Here is a 5,366-nt window from a genome sequence, read left to right as displayed (position 1 = left end):
GTGTTACAAACAAAACGTACGGTCCTGTTCAAAATTTCGGAAAAAACAAAATATACTCCAGGTCCTAAAAACTACCCAATCCCACACACATCAGGCAAAAACCAGAAACAAAGAAAAAGTTTCTCAAGTCAAAGTAAAGGAAAGGCAAAAAACCAAAATTCAAGTCCCCAGGTGTGGTTGTGTGAAAGGGAAATTGCCTAGTTGGCTCCAAGGTGGAATTCAAATTTATTTTTATTTAAATATTATTATATATTATATATATAGTATTATTTATATTATATAGTTTTTTTTAAAACTATATATATATATATATATTATATATATATATATATATATATATATATATTCTATATATATATATATATATATATATATATATATATATGATGGGGGAGGACGGGTTTGAACCTCTCACCTCCCCCTCATAATTCCCATGTATCATCAATGAGCCACGGACAATGCATTTGAAAGGAGGGCACACAACACAATAATTAATGCCATAAATGTTTGCCGACGGTGGAGTGGTGGGAGCCAACCCTGCGGGCTAGCCCCCACCCCATATGACCTCAACCACATGTCCAAGGGTCAGCCAGTGGAGTGCTTAGCGCTAATTCCACTTTAATTAAGTTAATTCCATTTAAAAATTAATTAATCATGATTAGAATTCGAATTAAGTTGGCAGAGGATTTGGCGGTGGACCAAATTAGGCGGAAATTGCCAGTTTTGGCGGACTTAACTGGAGTCTCTCCAGATTTAGTGGAGGTTTTCTAGGAAAAACTGTTTGAGCCATAACTTACTCAATTTTCGACCAAATTGAGATTAGAAAGAATTGTTCTTAGCTTATTTGGACCCTTTGAACACAATGGTGCAGGTATCAACAACCATAGAGCTTTGTAAACAGAATTTTTGCCACATTGAGCTAATACAGAGGCCCAAGCCATAGAAGCTGGACCAAGGAGATGTAGCCCAGGAGGGGTGAACTCCTTCATTAAAACACTGCGTTAATGTGTCTCTTTGATGGTTTGCTGCAATGTACATATTTTTTGTTAATTATTCATTTGTGAAGCTATTTTTCTCATGAATGTCTTGTTTAACTTAAGGAAATTTACCTATTTGTAAGCACAAACAACTAAGGAAACCTCAGCACAAAAAGCAAGAAGCAAGCACATGTTTATAAATCTGTAATTATTATTAGCACAACAAAATTAATCATACAAAAATAGATCAATTTGGTATCAGAGCTCAAGGATGAATTGCTTGATTGCTTGAGTTTGTGAAATTAGGGTTTTAATGGTTGCAAAATTGTGATTCTTACAAGGTTAAACTTGCAAAGAGGAGAAGGGAAGCTATTGGTTGCAACTCCTGAGGTAATGCCCAGAAGAAGGAGAGCCACAAGGCCACAATATCCAACACGCAAAGTTCCAATTCCAGCTGCACTTGAAACTCCTCAAGTTTTTCCTTCAATTGAGATTGAAGAGGTACAATCAGTACAAATTTATGAGCTTGAATCCATAGCCATTATGTCTGGAGAAAGAGAGCCTGGAGGTCCCTCTTCAGAAGAGGAAGAATTCAAGAAATCTTTCTACACTTTGACTAAGATGGTTAAAGTCCTCTATGAAGAGAGGAACACTAGAATGGTTGGAGAGAGTTCTAAACCTCCACATGGAGAAGGAAGCTCAGAGGACAAAAAAGATGAGAAGAAGGATTCCAAAGGGAATGGTGGAAAGCCACCTCCATCTCCACCATCCTCATCATCTTCATCATCTCACACATCATCATCTTCCACTACCACCACTGCAACTTCCTATACTCATTCTAAAACCCCAAAAGGAAATACTCCATTACTGAAATTGGACATAAAATTCGAAATTCTCATGTACAATGGAGAAGTGAATGCAGAAAAGTTGGACAATTGGATTTGAAAGTTGGAGGTATACTGCAGAATTTAGAACCTTCATGAAGATGACATAAAGATCTTGTTGGCTTCACTATGGCTAGAAGGAGCTGCACTAGTTTGGTGGGAAGCAAAGACTCAAGAGGAAATGAGAATCCATGGTAAGATATCCATTACTTGGGTTGAATTTGTTTCTGCAATTAAAAGACAATTTTATCCTTTAGCCTTTATGCAAAAATCCATTATGAGTTGGCAGAATTTTAGGCAGCTTAAAGGCCAAACAGTCCAAGATTATACACAGGAGTTTAGAAAAAGGGCTTTGTTATTAGGAGTGAATTTGAATTCTCAAGATACACTGCTGAAATATATTGGGGGTTTACATTCCTATCTGAAACATACTATTCTTATGTTCAATCCAACTAATTTAGATGAAGTATGTGTGCAAGCCATGCATCTTGAATCTAGAGGAAAGAACACTTATGAAGAGGATAGTAATAAAAAGCCACCTAAGGGTAAGGAGAAAGAGAAAGGAGGAAAATGGAAAGGAAAGAAGAATGCAAGTGTGAAGAAAGAAGGGGAGAAAATCACATGCAAACATTGTTCCAAAGAGGGGCATGATGAAGCCCACTGCTGGAAATTGCATCTAGAAATGAGACCAAATAAGTTCAACAATAAAGGGAAACAGAAAACCACTGCTATCACTCAAGAAGATTTAGGTTCTGAATTAGGTGATGAAAACAAAATCACTATCATGGGAATCAAAGGAAAACAAGATACTGCAAGAACTAGTTCACAAAATTGTAACACTACTACTACTCCAGATGAAAAGAGACGAATTGAGTTATTTCATGTTAGGGTCATATCTAAACACACCAAGATTGACACACTCTTTGATAGTGGGTCACAAGCGAATCTAATCTCTGAAGACTTAGTCAATAGATTGAATCTTGAAACTGTACCTCACCATAAACCATACCCTTTGGGATGGATAACAAGAGACAGAAGTTTATAGGTTACAAGAAAATGTTTGTTTAAGTTTTCAATCACTGCAAATTTTGTTGACGAAGTAGAGTTAGATGTGGTACCACTTGATATTTCAGGTATGGTGTTGGGTAGTCCATATTTCTATGACCGGAAAGCAATCTTTTACCGCCATGAAAACAAGTATCACTTGTTCAAGGATGGTGTGGAGTACATAGTGAGATCCCATTGCAAAAAGTTGAACATTTCTTTGGTTAATGAAGGGGAGGCAAAAATACTAGTGAATTCAAGTAAAAGTTTAGTACTTCTCATGTTCGAGCCAAATGTTGATATTGTTTATGAAAATATTGTTGCATGTAATGCAAGTTTCAATTTTGATTTGGTTGGTTCAGTTCATCAGAGTGATGAAGTATTTTAGGTTGTGAAAGAATTGTCCTTCAAGGAGAAAGAAACTTCACATGAAATATTTTTGTAGCAAGAGGTTTCTCTTTGTGATGTTAGCATGCAAGGGTTGAAAAAATTGCAAAGTGTAGAGACACCAATGCAATGAAAAAGTTTGTTGAACAATGGGCTCATTCAATCATCCCTTACGCCATGTTGTGCACCGATGGTTATGGTACCAAAGAGGAATGCTAAGTATTTCAAGAAAGAGGACAAAAAGAGTAGTTTTCACCAAAGCAAAGTTGTAAAAAGAGGTCAGTGAAAGAATATACATAACACCAAACAAGAATGTTGTATGTTCTTTGTAGAACTTCTATTACATACATGTATTTGAATTATGGCAAAAAAGAGTCCTTTCTTGAAGAAATTTTCCACTTGGGTGACATAAACATGTTTAGAAAGTTTTCTTATGCACATGTCATCTATGAAGGAAAATTGTTTGATGTTTTGAAGATATCAAAGTACAAGTTGGGTTTCACTTCTTTGATGCATTTGGGCCATGATATTGGAGGAGGTAAGTTGAAGGCAAGCCTCTCCAAGTTGGATGCCATTGTTGATTGGTCAATGCCCAAGATCGTCATTTTGATAAGAGGTTTGTTGGGAGCAGCCCAATGTTGGAGGAGAGTTGTTGTTGACATTTCTTCTTTCGAAGCTCCTTGGCATGCATTGTCATGTGTGTGCAAAGTCTTCCAGTGGGGAGGCAAACAACAAGAGGCATGTGTTTCTTCAAACCAAAAGATCAGTTCAATTCTTTTTTATGCTCTTTCAAACTTGAAAGGTTCATTTGAGTTTCAGGTTTATGCAAGCAACTTCAATATCGTATTTTATTCAGAAGATTTCCATGGTGTAAATATTAAGTTGTAGCGATCCATGCACTTTCATTGGATGGATACTTGTCAAAAATTTCAATTGGTTAGAAGGTACAAAAGAGGTATAAGCAAAAAGTTCATTATTATGCCTTTTAGGCCTATTGGTTATGTAGCTGTTGTATTCAAGCGTCATTATGTTTTACATGAAAGTTATGTTCAGAAAATTTCATACTTTCAATATGTACAATCAGGCTTGAGTCATGTAAACCAAGTAGTGAAATTTGTCATCCATTTGCATTATATTTTGTTATGTCATCTTGGTAAGAAGGATGTTGCTTTTGATGACGACATGGAAAAAACCATGAGTTTATATGAATGACTGAAAATGGTGCAACAAACAGTGCAAGATTAGCTTGAAAAGGGCAAAGACAAGTACAAGTATAGAACGAGGTTCTCAAGGCAAGTGAATGTTGATTTCCTTAGAGATGATCTCAAGGAAACAAATTCGTCAAAAGCCAATTGGATCGAGCTTAGAAAGGTGAGGGGGATGTACTCTCATCTACTTGTCAGATAATAGTATCTTTTGGGGTCCAAAAGGCTTCTAGTGGGGAGGAATGATCAGGTGCTCAGTATTTAGCTCAAAATTCAAAGTTCTCAGATTGGCTCGAAAACTATATGGCTGCATTCGTCTCGTCAAGATGATCGCAATGGAATTCGTTTCGTCGAAAACATAGTCCGGATGAAGGAGAAAAGGCCTGCTGTTCGTTTTCGTAAACAACTAAAAATTTTGTAGAATGGGACAGAATGATGACATGACAGTCCAGTAAGCAAGGTGATTCTTCTTCAGTTTTCGCCCAATGGGGCTATGACAAGTGTCACGTCCGGATTCGTCAATGTGGTTGTGTGAAAGGGAAATTGCCTAGTTGACTCCAAGGTGGAATTCAAATTTATTTTTATTTAAATATTATTATATATTATATATATAGTATTATTTATATTATATAGCTTTTTTTAAAACTATATATATATATATATATATATATATAATATATCAATAATTAAACCCACATTCACAGTAAACCAAAGTCTGCATTATATATATGTTATGTATATATTCGAATGGCATATTTAACATTGACTTGTGCATAAAACCAAAGTTTCGGGTTGCGAAATATATATGTTAAAAACATGCGATGGGGGAGAACAGGTTTGAACCCGTGACCTCCCCATCATAAATCCCA

This window comes from Pinus tabuliformis, chromosome 9, assembly GCF_031772625.1.
Source record: "Pinus tabuliformis cultivar Carrire ecotype Pingquan chromosome 9, CPIR1, whole genome shotgun sequence".
Lineage (NCBI taxonomy): Eukaryota > Viridiplantae > Streptophyta > Pinopsida > Pinales > Pinaceae > Pinus > Pinus tabuliformis.
Note: the sequence above shows the minus strand (reverse complement) of the source record.